The 19,808-nt window shown below is 30.8% G+C and overlaps 1 protein-coding gene across 2 annotated transcripts in view; it reads right to left on the reverse strand.

Annotated features, from left to right (window-relative positions):
• The window catches only part of LOC129976269 (clavesin-1-like), a 106,436-nt gene that overhangs the window by 2,838 nt on the left and 83,790 nt on the right, over positions 1 to 19,808 (reverse strand). The gene's annotated exons all lie outside the window — the stretch shown is intronic.

The following is a 19,808-nucleotide window of genomic DNA, read 5'->3' on the forward strand; positions in this document are numbered from 1 at the left end:
GTCCAATTGTTAAGGTGTTCCATTGAGCTGCGGCTATCAGTAAGAATCCAAAGGTTCTTATAATTATTTTCGTGTAAAATTTTCTTAAGTCCCTCATCGATTGCTAAAAGTTCGCTTCTAAAAACGGAACAGAAGTCTGGATTTCGCTAACATAGAGAAAAACTAGACTGAGGAGTTACAATATAGATGCCACTACCTGCAGAATTGTCGATTTTGCTGCCGTCAGTATACAATTGAATGTCACATTTAGGGATTTTATTAATGACTTCCAAGGCCAATTGTCTGAGGTATTCTGACGCATTTTCCTTTTTATTAATGGGAACAGGGAGGTTGAAATGAAAGTGAACCCTGGTAAGTTCTTCAGTAGGATTCATACAGGAGTGAAGAGAATGTGGCTCTACATTTTTAGGAATTATATTCTGAGACAAGACTTGACTAAAGGGACTATTTTTCTTGAGTCTCTGGAGGTTAGTCCAATTTCTTAGGTATTTTGAAGTGTTGTTTTGAATGCATAACTGGAAAGTTTGTTGAAATATTTGATAAGGTTAGCATGCCTTCCAACATGGAGAGGTTTAAGATCGGCTAAGAATAGATATACGAAACGTCAATGAATGGAGGGATATATTCTTTGAATTAGCTTGACCGAGGTGCAAGTGATTCTATTGTTTTTTTAAAAGAAAAGTAGATATAGTATCAAGCTTATTTGTAAACTAATTTAAACATATTAGAGATTCAATCTGTTGATTGATCGACTGATTTGGGTTTTTGGTGCAAGGATCACTTTTGGCCATCCATATGGTTAAAGTAGAGCATTGTTAATGTTTAAAACTTTGTATATTGTCAAGTATGTTTATATAACCAATATAAAACAGCTAAGATACAAATGAAAACGACAGATAAGATCTTTGCTTTAAAAGGACAAATAAAATATAGAAATTGTTTTCAGCTAAATACGTGATAAAAGGTGTGTAGCAATTAAAAATTTTAAAATGTGTGGATGGTAATTCTTTCCCAGCAATTTTGGGAGAGATACATGCGACTAATGAAAAAAAAATGGTGGCGATGGATGTCAAAAGCTGGACATTCAATCAAAATATGACCAACTGTCAATTCAATGTGTCATGTGGAGCACATAGGTGCTCTTTCGCCGCAAAGTAGGTGCTTGTGGGATAAGAGATAATTTTACGTTAGCAAGTCAGCTCCTAGTATTGCCACAACTGGTAACAGGTTTAATAAAATGCAATTTATTCTAGGTCTGCAGATCCCATGTCTCTTGCAACAGAGTAAACATTTTTATTAGCAATGGCTTTCTTTACATCACAGTATGGTATTTAAAGGACTGGCCGCATATTCTTGACAAGTTGGACCAAGACATTATCTCCAAATTAACTACATTCACAAAGACCGAATTAGTGAGCATGTATGGGATTCCTTCTCATGTGGGCATCCACGGAAATGAAATTGCAGATGCTCTGGCCAAGGAAGGAAGCTAAGTCCCAATCCTTCATCTTCTAGACTGCAGGCCGCAGAGATTCACGCCTTGTTTAAACTAAGAATTAAAACGAAATGGAGCGTGACTGGTATGCCGGTAGGTATCTAGGCCTGTCTATGGCGTGCATCAGTCAAAGGAGTGTTCAAACGCTCTTGTCTAGGGCTAAGGTCAGGCCATATAAACAGTATTTTCTTCATCATAGGACAAAAGATCTCTCATATTATTGACTGCCTCGGCACCTCTGTGAGGGGGAGTCATTTTTTTTTTTTTACCTAAATTGACACACTTTATAGAATCTCAATTGGCATAAAATTTCCTGATCAATATTTTTCGTTATTTGCAATCGCACTGATCCTGAAAATAAACTGAAATTGCTCATTAGAGGGATTTTTCAAAAATAAGTCTCAGTAGGTAGACCGATATCTTAAGTTAGTTTCTTTTTTAGTTCTAGTGTAGATTTGAGGGCTCCTTCGATTCACGATAAATTTCAGCGATGAAACATTACTTCTGGTTTGCATAATGTTTTGTTTTCACTGACGTTACTTCTGGGTTACTGACCAAAAATCCCCTTGGTGCGATCTTGGGGTGAAAAAAAAATCGCCAAGAAATTAAGAGGAACCCAATTGTTAACTTTTACCCCTTTTTCTAACATTTTCGTCTTTTTCGAGATGAAAATACTAGAAAAAGTAATATTTTTCGAGTAAACATGAAAGAAAAGATAAAAGGATATCAAGAATATGTTTTTATCTTGAAAATTTGCTTGCGAAGGTTTATTTTATCTTTCAATATTTCTCTGGTGCTTAGTGATTAAAGAATAAATATGTGATAAAACAATAAAATAATAACAATAAAGAATAAATGAGTTCAATGTGATAAAACAATAAAAGAATTGTTCAATGTATTTATTAAGATTATCTCACCTAACAATGAAAGCGAAACTGCATCTGTCTGCTAAATCTCTACAGGGCATATAACTAGACCTACGAAATTTGGCATATATACACTATGAAGGACAGAAATGGAAGTCACGAGGCAATTGTTTTGAAATTTTAATTAATTAAAAACGGTACAGAGCTTTCCTATTTTCTGGAAATATTATCAGACGCAAACACATACTTTTATGTCATCTTGAAGTTTAAATATTTGTCTTTTACATGATACAAATTAAATTGCTTTGTAGTCCCCCCCCCGTTTATTTTGGTCATTTTTAATGCATTTTTATATATAATTTACAATAATTCTTTTTATTGTTAAAATAAAATGTTAACTGCTTTCATTGTTTCTATAAATATTTAATGGCGTATTTTTCTTCATTGCTCAAACCTAAGAAATGGAGATTTTATTTACGTTTTCATATTCTTTGGCGAAGTAGTTAAAAGTTTTTGCTTTCTTCTCTTATTTCACCTATTGTTGTCAATCTATTAACTATGTCTTCTCAGATATTAAGTAATATAGTCGATATGAAGACGATTATAAGTGTCATTTTATATATTTTCATCAACATTTTTCATTTAACAATATTCTTTCAGATGTGCTCCTTTATAAAATTCATATACCATTTTAATGAACATATCATTTTAATGAATGAATAAACTTACAGCTTGAACAGCTTACATGGTGAATAAGAAAGTGAAGCTACATCAGAACACATAAGGTAATGAGCAAAGAAATGTTAGACAAAGTGAATGTTTGCTTTTTAGGCAAATGTGACTTGTCTCCATCAGAAATGTCTATGAACACGACAAATAGAACAAGTGCAAGATTATTGAAATAATACTTCTTAAATGTCTATCACAATTTGCTGTTTGAAAGTACATGAAACCATGGATATCAAATTATGTGCAATAGATTTAACAGAAATGAAACACAGCAAACTAGCCAAGCTCCAAGAGCAGTTAATCTAAAATAAATTATTGATTTTTGAACTTTTGAAGCAAAATTTTGCAAATCTTCATTCACCTTTCCGAAATGAAGCATCTTCTGTAATGCTGAACAATGATTTTTGCGTACATTTTATTATGAAGTTAATAATTGATAAAAGTTATTTAAAGTTTAAATATATACCAATAAATTTGAATCATCATAATATATTTAATATTTGTTTATCGTTGAAGTCGAGTACAAAATTTATTTAACAGTTTCTTAAAAATAATTTATTTTGCATACATTTTGCAGTTGTATTTATTGAAGGACTGAAAATATGAGTTTCATCTAAGTTAAACTGACAAATCTGTATGTGTTAAGTTAAATTCTTTACAAAATAATCATTTTTGGATAAATAAGCTACGATACTATTAGATTCTATTTTCAAAAATTCACATGCCACTTTGTACCTAAATGAACATTTCATAAACATTAATTGCAAATATTCTTTTAAGATCATTTTTTGGGGAGCAAAAGCAGAGCCATTATGTTAATTGTGTTGCTTATCGTATCCCATCATCATCACCAGGTTAAAAATTGAAAGGCTTGCGTGAAGCTAGTCTAGAGAAACTATTGACTCTCGTGAGTTTACTGTAAAAGTCTTTGATTGCACATTCTATTTTAATTAAATTTCTAGTTCCATGCGTAAAGTGTTTTAAACTTGATAAATCTCTTTCAAGTATTTACTCTATTCATGATTACTTCTTCTTTGTTGCATTATAAATTTTTCAAATGATGTAAGAAAGTGTCTCATTGAATATTTATATACAAAGCGGAATATGCTTCAACATTTTGACCTTGGCAAAGCTTAAAGATATTAAGTTATTGTATTGTCACCGAGAGCGTACAACAATTTAAAAATTTCAAAGAGCCGGTATAGCTTGGTTGGTAGGGCGTTGGATTTGGATTCGCGTCTCTTGGGTTGCGAGTTCGAACACTGCCGGCCGAAGACTCCTCGTGTGTGTGGTGGCTAGCTCACGTATAAATCTGTCGTGGTCACAAAGTCCACCATATCAAGAGTAATAGCACTGGAAGTACTGGATCAGGGGTGATCACCCCTGATCCAGTACTCCCAGTGCTATTACTCTCGATATGGTGGACTTTCGTTCTGATTCAGGTCTAAATTATGATTTGTCGATGAGTGAATGAAGTCCACCCCGTAAAAAGGGTTGTGAAGTCTGTGTAGCTAACTGGTACTCTTGGCCCTAGATGGCGCTACTGAAAAAAACAACAGACTCACCCTTGTCTTAAAATCACTGACTTCTAAAGTCAGTGGACCTGTCTATGACAAGTGCTATTAGAAACAAGAAAAAAAATCAGAATCGGTTATCATTACCGATTAAGAAGTATATGCGGAAACTTCGAAGACACCGCTTCCTTTGGTTATTTAACTTAACTATAAACATGAAAGCAATTAAGTTAAATAGCAAATAGTGGTGATTCTTCAAAACTTCCTCGTATACTCTAAAAAAGGTGCTATTTCTTCCGCATAAAAATTGGGAACATTCGCCAAGAGCCTGAACCCCAAATGTACTCAGAATTTTATTATTCTCTGATTCCGAAACCAGCAGTAGGCAGGAAGCTTACAATAACAGCGAAAATTCCTTTTTTGGTTTCGGATCTTCGCATAGAATGACGTAGCTCCGTTTGACAGTTTGTAATACAGGAAAGAAAATAGAGTGTCTACTTTCTTAGTCCTTTTTTCGATCAATTAAAGACAAATATAGATCAAAAATTGAAATAAGAAGAGTACATATAAAACTCAATTCTAAGCTATCTAAATCATTGAAAGTTTTGCTTAAGCATACGTTTGGATGCACAAAGCAACAGATGATTATATCTGAGAGATGTGGATCAAAATTTGACCGATATCTGCACTTTATGTGATAAAACTGATTCTCAAGTATTATTCATCTGCCTTTTCGTTACTTTCTCGTATACGAAGTATTGTAATTGTCAAAAAATTCGAGCAAGATTTTGACAGATCTTCACATTTCAGATCTCCCCGAGTTCAACGAATACATTTTTGGAATTATGTCTACCTGTCTGTGAACACGATAACTGATTAATGCTTCCAGCTAGACTTCTGAAATTTATTATATGGAGTTATAATAAACTATGTATATTTATATCAACTCTTGAATGAAATCCATTCAAAAGAAATCTGTCTGTCTGGCTGCTCGAGTGCAAGTGAAATGGACAAAATGATTGCAATGAGGCAAATAAAATTTGGTGCATTTTTATACTTAAGATTTAGATACTTATCAAATATTGAATGAAATCCGTCAAAAGGTTGACCACTAATTTTTCTATCTTCAGTATTAAGAAAGTTATAAGGTAATGAACATTTCAACTCCACACTATTTCCACTCTCTTTGAGCTAAATGCTCCATTTACGAACTTCTCCAAACTTTTAAATGAAGGACGTTTTGGGTTCTAGGGGCCATGATCGTTGAAGACCTGCAAAAATTTTCCTAAAGTCATATCATGAGAACCATTACAATAGGCAATATTCGTACAAGGAATCCATATAAAAAATATCTGAAAAACCCACCCTGGGTGGGATGGAATCTCAGACAATCGAGTGAGTCTTTTAGGAAGAACCCTTTTTCCAAGGCTCATATTTCATAGTTTTAATCGCAAATATCTCCCCCAATTTTTATAGATAATCCCATGAAATTTTCTCCTGCGTTTTTTATTATGGTAAAACGTGCACATTTCTAATCGGACATTTTTGGTGGATCTTCTTTATTTTAAAATTGTTTTTGTAACTTCTTCAGTCCGCCGCCAGGAATGCTGTAACCTGTCTCAAAAAAATCAACATTTTTACTTTACAATAGGCACATATTCCTTCCCTGGCTGTACGAGACGCTGTTTTAAATTCAAAGGGTCTAAAAGGATTTTACCGATCTACCTATATAATTTTTGAAAGATCTGATTTTGTTTTTTTAACCATCATCAGAGAGGAAATGCAGACATTTTCCAGAAATCGTGTCATGAGAATTATGCAAAAGATATTCTCTTAAAGTAATGGGAAACATAAATTAATTCTGCAATTTCATTTATTTTCATTTATCTTGCAAAAAGTGCAAACGTTTAACCTACATTTTGTCTTTAATATACTTCTAAATAGAAGATTTGTCACAAGGAAAACATGCAACAAATCAAGCAATATTTCAAATAAATCATTGCTTTAATCAGAAGTATAATAAGTTAAAACACGTAATTTTCCTCCGTCACATGAATCAACTTTTGCAACGTTTCCTCTTAGATGTCATGATTTTGTTTTATTCGAATTTAATAGGGTTCAAACGGAAGAGATAGAAAAGGTCCCATGACGAGTGGCATGTTCTAGTATTTCCAGAAGAACATTCGAACATTGTCTAAGACTGATATTTCAATAAATTAAATTCTATGTTTAGACTTTTCCGCGTATCACAACATTTGAATTTATAATACCGGTATTAAAACTAAATTGTTGTTGACAGTTTTGAATCCTTATTTATTTCTGTTAAAGAGGAAAAAAAAAAGAAAATATAGAAAAAGTTTCTAGAAGTGTGAAATAAACTTGTTGCATCATTTAGCTGATCATAGCCCCCACAATCTTTACACAAATTTTTAATTTCTCGTGTAGAAAGCATACAAGACGAAAGAATAGTAATTGTTAAAAATTTGAAGAGTCTAGTTAATTCAAACTTCTCTCAAAAACTCATTTTTTCAATTATGTCTGTCTGTGGTTCCGAAAAATCAACAGCAAGAGCAATCCCCCCCCCCATGAGCGGTATACGAGCGGTTTCTCGTATACCCACTAATAAACTTGATACCAGAGAACGAAATGCATACAGTAGTTATAAAATACTACTTTTGGCATGAATTTAGTATATTTCTTGACTATATCATGTACTCCTTGGCGATTAATCCCTGATATTCCGCCAATAGTAACCGAAAGTAGAACGTGCGCTTTAGACATGTTTTTCTCAACCAATTGTAACAAAGATTTGATACAAAACTGCATTTGAAGTAAAAAAAATCGCTTATCGAATTTGATTTATTTAGGTCACTGCGTTTTTGAATGATTGTGTTTACATATCTTTGAAAATACGGATCAACAGACAGTCAACTCTTCGTTGTTTTTGTCTCAAAATTTGACAAATGTCTACACTATAGAATTTAAACCGAATCTTATTTATCTGGCTCTCTTCGTTTTGTAATTATCGTGGTAACATACATTTGAACAGATGGACTGACTTCCTCTAAACAGAATTTATTTAAAATTGGACAGAAATCTGCAATTTGGTGTATTTTGTCATTTGTCTAGCTCAAAGAGTTTTTGAGTTATCTTTGTCACACACAGATATTTTCCAAAAATGTGTTTTTCGGAGGGATACAACGTGGATATTATATAATTACAATAGTTTATCAATTTGACGATTATAATAGTTTCTCATGACATGACTTTAGGAAAATTTCTGCAAATCTTCACCGATCATGTCCCAAGAACCCAAAACCACCCTTCGTTTAAAAATGCGGAGAAGTTCGTAAATGGAGCATTTAGCTCGAAGAGAGTAGAAATAGTTAAGAATTGAAATTTGTATTTCCTTACAACTTTCTTAATGCTAAAGATAGAAAAATTAGCGCCTCATTAGCTATAGTTGTATTTTACTTAGGGGCTAAAATGTGATTTTCAAGCCATAATTTTGACTTATTCTAACATTAGCAATTCATGCTCTACTTTTGAAAAAAAAAGAAAGAAAAAATTTATTTTATTTAATTTCCGTGAATGAAATTGTTTAAAAGTACGTCTACTAAATATTAAAAGCTTGAATAAAATAATTAAATAAAAATAAAGGATATTTAATACCAAGATTGCGTAAAAATGATCATTTTAAAATATCCAGAAGCTGAGAGTTTTTTTAGTTATTTTAAATATATTTATCGTTTAAAAAAATTACAACTTTGCATCATGTTGTACCCGATTCTCCTGTATGGTCATTTTTCCTTTTAAAATAAAACAAATTATTTTCTAAATTTTATTTTCTTCGTGACAATATTCACAAATGCGAAATATCACCGTGCATTCTCCACGAGTTCTCATAAGCCATAAAACACTCATTTGTAATATCAGGTGTTTATATTTTGGTTTGTAAACTTCTTCCTGAAATGTGATTAAATATTGTCGGAAAAATTTGATTAATATTTTGCTATCCAAAGAAAGTACTTAAAATGAAACTGACTATTATAGCAATCTACCAAAATACTCATCGAATGCCAATTACCTTTCAAAGAGTAAAATAGGTTGCTGCGAAAAATTTGATTTCCAATTTGCAATATTCATTATATGAAGAATAATTTTTTTAATCAAAATCTGCACATTTTGTGCAATAACCGTAAATTTTTGTTATTTAAATGTGCATTCGTTATTCTGCATCTCTTGTTAATTCGACGGTCCTTTGATTTGATATCTTCCGCGGTCCTATGAGTATACTATATTTTTTAAAAAAAAGACAATAATTATAGTCATTAGGCAAGTAAGATACTTATATTAAACGCATAATATCGATTAATTTCCAAAAAAACGCCAAATGTATCATGCTAGTCTATTGACTATGTAATATTTAATGGCATGTCGTTAAACCAAAAATTAATACACAAGTACTGAAGCATATATATATTTTTTATGATGATGATTTAAAAAAAAAAAACTTCCTTTTAATTCACTTAATAACTAGAGTTAATTTTATTTAGTTACTAGCCGCCTTTGGCGATCAGCTGGTTCGCCAATCTTAATGTGCGTTTAAATTTTAATAATTAAATATTTTACGCAATTCCTACTTTAATAGATTCTTCAGCAAAATATTTTAAAACTTCAAATTTTGATAGTCATATAATTCACTCGTAATATTATAAAGGCCTTCAATCATAACGTAATATGTATCTCTCTAATTTTCTGTTAGCTCCCGTAGAATTTATGCTTTAAATTAAAGTGGAAAGAATTAATCTACAATTAATATAATAATATATTTTTACTGAAACAAAGCATTTTTTTATAATATGATTACTGATAACAGAGTCACTGAGCGTTTAAACTTTCTGGGCACTATAAAAGAATATCTTTCTTAATTTATGTAATATCTCAAGAATTTGTCAACAAAATTTTCTCAGATTCATCAGGAACAGATCGATTCATTAACAATGTTTAATTTTAAATGCATCAAACACTCAAAAAATAAAATGAATCGTTTAAAATAATCGGTCGAAAACAGGTTTTAAAAAACTACTTAAAAAACGATGTACTTAAAACTATAAGCATATACAAAAAATATATAACTAACATAAATACAATTTAATTACAAAAGCATGCAACTAACCTAAAAATAATTTAAATCATTGAAAACAGGTTAAAAAAAACTACTTAAAAAGCGATGTACTTAAAACTATAAGCATATACAAAAAATATATAACTAACATAAATACAATTTACTTACAAAAGCATGCAACTAACCTAAAAATAATTAAAATCGTCCGTTGATAATGGTTGTCATGGCAACAATCGGAACACAATGCGCAGGCGTGAATTTTCTTCGCCAATTACGGTAATGCAAATGCGTGAATTTTTCTACGCCAGTTGGGGTAACGCTATGCAGATTATACATTTTTAATTTCCTTTATTCTGTGTTATTTTAATTCAAAAGTACTTCAGAAGGAATCTGAAACATGGATAATTAACAATGTTTAATTTTAAATGCATAAAACATTAAGAAAATAAACAGAATCGTTTGAAATTATCCGCCGAAAAACATTTAACCCTAGCCTCATTACTGTTGGGAGAAAAAAAATGCTGAGGCCTTACTCATTTGGCGGTGGGGAAAATGGAAGATTTTTTTGGCGGGAAAGTTGGTTTTTAATTAATAATTAAAATTCTAATTAAAATTTCAAAAAAAGGGACCCCAGGTGCACATTCCCGACCTCTAAGGTATACATGTGCCAAATTTGATAGCTGTATGTCAAATGACCTTGCCTGTAGAGCGCCAACACACACACACACACACACACACATTGAGCTTTATTATAAGTATAGATAATTGAAATATTATATGTTGCAACAGATAAAATCTTAATTCTAACTTCAATTAATAAAAGCAGACGATTTTTTCCTTCGATAAAATTGAAAAATAAAACGATAAATTCGTACTTTCAATTATAAAACAGTATTTTCTGCCTTTAATTGAAAGAATAAGAATTGCAAACGATAATAAATTTCTTTATATATGTTTAAATTTCAGAAATAAACTTTGTTTTTGCCAATTACCATAAACATTTGAAATTTGCTTAAATTTTAAAAAAAAATGATATAAACTTTGTAAAAACCTATATTTGTGTATTATTTTTATAATATTTGTTACTATAATATTATTTATTTTGAAATAAATACTGAATTGTGAGATAGAAATAAATTCATTATTTATGGTTGCTTTGGCATTTAATATTTCATAGTTTTTGTCTAACAATAAGTTTTGAAAACAATAACTTAAATGAAAAAGGATCTATCTACCTTTACCTTCCAGTTTTCCGAGAAGATTGTTTATTATTATTTTTCTTCACTTATCTGTTTTGTTTAAATTTCTCTTCACCATTGCTTCATTGAGAAAAAAACTGTATGACAATGCAGGATCATTTTTATTTTTTTAGGCGAATCCCTTTTTTTAAATCACAAAAATTAAGTCTTGAGAAAATTTGAAGTCTGAATTAAAATTCAAATTTCAATACATTATTTCGTCCACATAGTACTAAATTTCCCAAAGCTCAAATTTGTATGGGTTTGATTAAATTTCAATCCTAATTTAGGTATTTTCTATATCGAAACTATAAAAAGTTCCAACCTCTAATTTGGTGTTTTTGTCGAAGATTGAAGTTTACAATTGATACACCCGAGGAAATTCCGCTGTGGTCACTACTGGAACCATTTAAAATATCATCCAATTTTTTTTTAATTAATATCGTCTGCTGATGTTATAAATTATTATTTAATTAAATAATTTCTCGTATTACATACGTCTTCAATTTTATTAAAAAACAATTGCTAAATAAAGGAACAACTTACGATATCAGAATTTCGATCAATGGTTTTGAAGAATGCATTCAGTACAGTTAGTGGTTAGTTTTTTTTAACATTGACGCACATCAGAATAATGGTAGGGAATAATTGCCATGTCGCTGCTGTTAGAATATTTTTATTACATATCTGATTGTTGAATGACTATTATCTATTTAAGTGGCTTTTGATTGAGGAAGATATAGTTTTGTTTTTATTTCCCTGAATGGGAATTTTTGCATTCGGGTTCGTTGTATTAAAGATGAAAAAAATTTAAGGGAGATGCAAACTTATCCTACAGAACACCGTAGCATGATAACTCTTCATACTTTATTTCTCTATTTTCATTGCATCAGCCGTTGCATTTTGCCCATTACGGCTGAATCCCATTTTGCTTAAGATTATTACCTCATCCGTTTCCCAGAAAGGTTGCAAGCATAAAAACACTATCATTAAAAAAAATATTATTTAGTAACAAACATAAAAACCAACGGGAGATGTCCACTCAAAACTTTCCCGCATATATTTGCACGAGTTCCCAAATTGTAGACTAAGTCTATGGCAAAGGATACCGACTAGCTCTGATTGGTTTAAGCCTTGGCATCTTTTTGGCAATGTTTTTCACTCATAATAGTGTAGTTTTCGCTTATTTGGCTCAAACCTTGTACCTTTCATTAGTTTTATGGAAGATACGAGTGAATATCAACGCGATCTAATTTTTATTAATACAATTGTTTTCTCTAAATATTACTAGTAATACTGCTAATACTAATTAATAATAATAATAAATATTACTCATAATACTAGTAATACAAGTAACTAATATTGTTTATGCACATAAGTATAAAAATTAAATGAAAGTAATTACTCAACATATGATGCAGCAATGAAATAATTCTTATTTTTCAATGATTTTCGTGCCTTTATTGGATAATTTATGCAGTCATTGAAACTTGTTGCTGAACGTTTGTTACTTTCCCATCAACTACCTATGGGGAGATGATTACTTAATGCCCAAAACGTATAAATATGTAAGATTTAATGGAATATGTTATTTCGTAGCTAATTTTTTTAGTTATCTCAAAATAATATTAAGAAGAAACACACAAAAATATTTTTAATAAATTATAATTTTTATATTTCCTGAATTTAAGTTTCAGTATTTGATCTTTTCTGCTGCTTATGTGTTCCAGATTAATATTACATGTAAACCGTAAAAAATAGGAGGGGGGGGGGATAAATTCACAAATTTTATTTATTTTTATAAAAATATATTCCGGTATGGTATCTTTTTGGCAAAACATTGCCAAAAAGATGCCAAGGCTTGAACCAATCAGAGCACATCGGTATCCTTTGCCATAGACTTAGTCCGTACAATTTGCGAACTCGCTATATTTGCAAGGAATTGCCGTACTACAGTTACGGAATATTAACCTTTCGCGTGAATTTAGTATTTTTACTGAATCTATCGTGTCATCCTTAGCGATTTTTTTGCAATTTATCCATGGCACACTGTTGATAACATCCGAAAACAAAATTTGTGTCAGAGATGAGTTTTTCTTACCAATTGAAATCAAAATTTGGCACCAAACTACAATTATAGTCACAAAATCACATACATAATTTTATACATTTAAGTCCTTATATTTTTGAGTGATCGCCAAATATACATATTTCTGAAAGTACAGACCAACAGGCGTTAAACCTCTCATTAGATTTGGTTCAAAATTTGACAGATTAGTAAATATGTGCATAGAATTTCATACATCTTCCTATTGCAGTTATTGTATTAACTTATATTCTAACAGCTACACAGACGGACTTCCTCAGGTCAGATTTTGTTCAAAATTTGACTGGAATCTACAAATTTGGTGTAAAGATCGTATACAAAATTTCATTTGTCTAGCTCAAAGCGTTTTTGAGTGATCTTTGTCAGAGAGCAAACAGACAGAGATTTTCCAAAAATGTGTTCTTTGAACTCGGAGAGGTCTAAAACAGGTCTAGATTCATAAAAATCACGATTTCTAATTATCTGACGATTGCAATACGTTCTCTATTCTTTGTATATGAGGAAATAATTATATTTTCACATAATTTCACCTGAGCTATTAAAAAATGTTCATGCTGATTATTTAAAACTTTACAATTTTGCTGCATGCGGTGAAATGAAAAGACAATTATTCTTGTAAAATTATATTCAAACCTATTTCTGAAAAATATATAAAAATAAGAGAAAAACCCTAAAAACAAAAAATAGATGCCTCAAAAGTGATAAATCGCAATTTGTTGCCTACGCATTTTGAGGTTTCAAAAACCACAAACCAAAACATCATGTTCTCACATGATAAAAATTGCACACAAAAAAATGGCATCACATAAAAGCTCAATTTTTTAAACTTTAAATTGCAATAAGAATTTTTTTATGTGAAAATGTTTACCAAAATTGCCGAGAGAAGACTTTCAAAATGGTTTCTTTTACCTACTGACTGTGAATTTGAATTAGTGAAAGTTTGCCTACTCCAATAAATGAGAAATGTACCAATAGGAGGTACAACGGAAGTCAGGTGAATTTGACCCCTATTTTTATTTTGCTTTAAGGGAAACTATTAAACTTTATAGAGCTTACCCACCCTCTAGCAAATGATTCATTACTAAGTTTTATATCAATCTGATAATTCTTATTATTATAGTAAGATAAAGATTAATGATTTTATAATAATAGTACATTCAGTGTGGCATTGATAATCACAGAATCTCTTTCATTGTTTAACAACTCTCAGAGAAGGGATTATGTGCAGGCACTTCAACACAGAATAAAGGCAGATGCTTGTGTTTGCAATTGCCGTCAAATTCATTATGCTTTTTGCAGTGATTTTTCCCTCTGTAATACAATCATTTTACTTTCTCGTATACGTAGGATAGAGAAAGTATAGTAATTTTCAAAAAATTTGAACTCGAGATTTTGACCCATCTCCATGTTTTAGACATCCTTGAGTTAAAAAAAAAAAAAAAAACATTCTTGGAAAATGTCAGTCTGTCTTTCTGTCTTTGACAAAGATTACTCAAAAACGCTTTGATCTACATGGATGGAATTTGGTATACGGTTTTTACACCAAATTTGTAGATTTAGACCAAATTTTGAGAAAACTCTGCTCAGATGAAGTCTGTCAGTCCGGCTGTTCAAATATAGTTTAACATAACTACAAAATGAGAAGAACTAGATAGATAAAATACATCCATAGTCTGGACACCCTTCACCATTTGGGGCCAAAACCAAATACAGGATGACCATCTGTTGGTCAGTAATTTCAGAAACATCTAAACGCGATAATTCAAAAATGCAACATTAAATATATTAAATTTGGTATGGGATTTTGTGACTACAACTGCAGCTTTTCAATAAATTTTTTGTTTCAATCCATTGGGTAAAAAAAGCATCTTAAATACAGATTCGATTTTCGGGTGATACTAACCGAATTCCAGGGTAACGATTAATATTGCTAAATAACTCTCCAAGGATGACAGATAGATTCAGTAAAAATGCTAAATTCTAAAATATTTCATAACTATTGTATTTTAACGCCATGCAAGGCTTTCTCTGGGATAATACCTTTGTTAGAGAGTAGGCGAAAAATTTTTTGAATGACCACTCTTGCTGGTATCTATTGAGGTTTGTTCTCTTTGCACTCGAGTAAAGAAATTGAATGTTTATTTGAAGTTTTTTTTTTTTAATTTATTGATGAAACTGATTTTTTTAATCTTGGCTTCCCAAGAATATAATTTAATTAAAATAACTTGTTTATTGGTGGGAAGAGTGCATCTCAAACTTCAACTTAAGAATAAGATTTCCAGTTCTGTAGAGCTCCTTAGCCGAATTGACGTGTTTATTTATTATCAAAGAATTTTAAATAATGATCTGTATCTCTGCATTTGCAGAAGATCCAATGTCATTTATTAATTAAATAATTTAAATCGGATGATAAGTTCATTAATTAACCGTAAATTTTCAGAAAAAAATGTTAATAATCATTAAAGTACCAAAGACCTAGAAAGAGAAATTAACTAGCTTCCATACGACTGTATCGCTAAATATTGATGACTTAGTCGGTAAAGCGCAAATATTTTAATTTGTACATTTTGGGATTCAGGTTTTTGCACATGATGACGTTTTCGTCTTATTAGTTGCATAAATAATTTTTCCTAAAATTTGAATCTTGAATAATATCTTTAAAATTTACTTATGAAAAATTCAATATTTTATTTGATTTTAATTTTTTTCCCAACCCTAGTTTTACTATTTGGAAAATTTTAAAAAGGCATATTGCAAATCCCTTGCCCCCCATAATAACTTTTTAAAAATTTATAAAAATAAAAATATCTGTTTCGATAGCTTGTTTATATAGTTATTCCTACAGAAAAAAATTTTAAACTAATATACAGTATATATAAATAACATTTTTATTCACAACTGCAATAGTTGCATGTAATGCTATCCAAAAACAAATAGCATTTCTTGACTACAATTTCTACCAGCAGTTAAAAAATAAAGTATTAGCAATTTGTGGAAGCACTGGAAAATGTTTAAATTTAAACAAAAAAAAATGAAAATATTAAATCTATAATCTTAATTTATAACAAAAGAACAGTGTGTGTGTGTGTGTTTTAACGCTCGATACGTCAAAAAGAACTAGAAAATTAAACACAAATTTCCTATGTAGCGTAGAAATGGGCAACTTCGAATTATTTTCTAAATATTTTAAGTAGAATTTTCAAAGCAAGCAAGATTTCGGTTATTTCCATTATAACTTCTAAAATTATTGTTGCTGAAAATTGACTTTTGTAATATGTTAAAATTAAAAACAAAATTCTTGTTAATATTACAAATTACCGTGCATTTGTTTTACCTGAATTTCAGCCGTTTTTTTTTTAAATAACACAATTTTGCATGATTTTCAATAATAGATTTCACTGTTACTAGAATTTCGAACATTTTTCATTGTTTCATCAAATATTTAATAGTGACTTCATTCTCTATAGTAAAATGTACGGAAGGGAGGTTTCATTTATTATCTTCCCAATTTACATAGGAAATAAGAAAATTTAGACCCAGTGCCACAAAGGAGATCGTATAATTAGACGATAGATTTATCGGGATATTTACGTTTTGAAGGGCATGGTGACGTCATGGGATTAGACTCCATAAGAAAAGATTCATTCAACAATAAACAAAACGTGTGTAAGGTTATTGAAATAATATGACTTTGATTCGATGAGAAAATCAGAAGAATCAAGCTCTGTTCAAGAGATTAGACTGAAATTAAACACAGCCTCTAGAACTGAAATTAGCATATGCTGTCGAATTGATATTAACTATCGTCAGCTAGTCTCCTAAAGTGAAAATTTAAAAATAGTTTAATTTATTAAATCGGTTGAAAATTTCGTGATATTTTAATTGCTCATACTTTAAATTCAAATAATTCTTATATCCGGTACTTTTAAATAATGCTATAAATAACTTATATTTGTGACATACATTATTATTATTTATTTTAATATAAACCGTATTACTTTTTAAAATTCTAAATTTACATAAATAATATTTGGAAGCCCAAACTTCACATTTTTTCCCCTAAAATCATGGGGGGGGGGTTGAAAATATTTAGATACGAATCACATACTGGTTATATATGAATACTTTTCACTCTTATCTCATCTCACATCCATCAGCGCTATCTCAGAAAATTCTGAGGTACCAGTAAGTTATCTTATACAAGTACCACAAAAATTTACGAGATGGCGCTTTATGACATTGTCAGCATCAGAGCAGATAGAAAAAGGAGAGCAGATAGAAAAAGGCTCTTGTAGTTAGTTATGAAAAAAATGGGTTGTGTGTGTGTGTGTGTGTGTGTGTGTGTGTGTGTGTGTGTGTGTGTGTGTGTGTGTGTGTGTGTGTGTGTGTGTGTGTGTGTGTGTGTGTGTGTGTGTGTAAAAACGCCTATTTTTCAGGAATGACACCTATATAGATAATCTTAAAACGCAAAATCTTATCTAAAATATAAAATTTGGTCCAAATCGTTAAAGCCATTTCCGAGACACACGAAATAAATAAATTTTTATATATATATATATATATATATATATATATATATATACAAGAATTCCTCGTTTAAAGTTATAAGACAGCTAACTGAAAATTGGTAGAAGAAAACAAATTTTTTTTCAGTGTTAAGCAATCCAGAAAAAAATACTTAATATCAAAATGGAGACCAACCAAATACTATCACGTGCATAAACACTTGCGCACTGATATTCTGATTCAGAAAGCTCACGTCTTTCGCATATGCTTTATGGTTATGACGCATTCAAGTATTTTAATCTCCAAAAAGTATTGATCAAAACATTTGTACTAAGCTTATTTAAGAAGAATTATTTATTCAGTAGCTCAAACAAACTGCATTATTATCCATTTAAGTATTTTTGTGTCTAAAATGTTTTGAATAATTTCACAGTTCAAGAACATCTTTGAATTTATATCAAACAATAGCGAATTTAAAAAAAAAAAAAAAAAAAAACAAGATCGAATGTGATATCCGATGAATTTTTGATTGATGACTTTTCAACTTTCACTCCCAGTTATTTTACAACATTGACGCAGTTCGGAGTAATCGCAGGAAATGATTACCATCATGTCGATGTTTCGGAATAATTTTAATTTTCATCCGATCATGTGAAATGCATAATTTTCATGTGTATTTTGATTATACAAAATACATGGGAATAAACTTCATTCCTCCCCCCCCAGTATTTTTTTTATTTAAATTAGGCAGCATGTGTTTAGACTTGTGTGTATTGCGCAACTACATGGACAATTTTACCCTAATTACGTAAACTCTCCTGGACATGCGGTTCAGTGAAAATGGACTTATTGAACTGTGAAGCTTCACTCATTTTAACTATATTAACGTTTGGAAGTAGCACTATGGTTATTTTGGGATTAACTTCATAATTTTGAATTCCAATCGGATGAAGAGGACAATATCCGAGTTGGCACTCTCTCTTTAAATTACTACACCGCATCAACGGGAGGACGTTTGGTTCATGACCAACACCGGGGAGCATTTACGTTTGTACCAAATATCATTGAATCAGAAAATCGATTTTTATAAGTACAATAATAACTAAATAAAAATAAATGAACTTATCGGAGCTTATTCAAATATTCTTGAAAAAGTGGCCAATTTTACATTAATATTTTATAATTCATGAAATTTATGCATCTTACAAATTTATCAGTTTAATAATTAAAAAAATTAACTTTATTAATATATCTGCCTGTAGCTTCTTCATTGTGCAACTAGGAAATTGCTAAGTTTACCTATGCCGCGGAGGCCTGGTGGTAAAATCACCGTTTTGGAACCGGAAGGTTACAGTGTCGATACCCGATTCCGCCTAGGAACCCCAGTGTAAGCGGGTCTGGTGCACATTAAATCCGTGAAAGCCAAACGTCCTCCCGTTGGTGTGGTGCGGAAATTTGTAAGGGGGTGCCAGCTGAATTGTCGTCCTCGTCATCTATCCGAGGCTCAAAATTACGAGGTTCGTCCCAAAATAGCCTTAGTGTTGCTTTAAAACGAAACGTTAGTAAAACTGAATTGAACTGAGTCTAGTTTATCTAGCTGAAAATGGTGGTCGAGACCTTTTACAAAATCGCCGAGACTTCAGTTCTTTGTGTTAGTCCATTTGGAAAGTATTGGTCTATTTTAAGCAAACAAAAACATTATAAGAACAAATTTTTAAAATAAAATAGAAACAGATGTAATAAATAAGTGTTCACGAACAAATTTGAGTTTCGATTGTAGTTAGTTTCTTATTTATCAGCTACTGTTCATAAGGCTTACTCATGAACCAGTTGGAAAGCATGATATTCATGTCAATTATTTGTTTTTATTGTTTCATCAAGCTTGCTGATTGTCTTGATATGGTTACCCTGTCTTTGTCTGGCTCAATTGCAACATCCATTACATTGTGTTGTAAGGCAACAGGAAATTCTCAAAAAAAAAAAAAAAAAATGCCAGTTTAAGAACATTAGCATTTGAATTTAAACTCGTAAGACTTCTACTTTCAAGTTAAAATTCAAAGAAAGCAAATTTTAAGATAAAGCTAACACTGCCTAAAGTAGGTCAGGGATTTACTAAAACCTTAAAAGAAAGGTTTAGATTAAATTATGATAACTAAAGACATAGTTGCAAATTCAAAACTCTAAAAATATATAAAATATGTAAAGGAAACAATTCTACAAAAATA

Source organism: Argiope bruennichi, chromosome 7, assembly GCF_947563725.1.
Source record: "Argiope bruennichi chromosome 7, qqArgBrue1.1, whole genome shotgun sequence".
In the NCBI taxonomy this organism is placed as follows: Eukaryota; Metazoa; Arthropoda; class Arachnida; order Araneae; family Araneidae; genus Argiope; species Argiope bruennichi.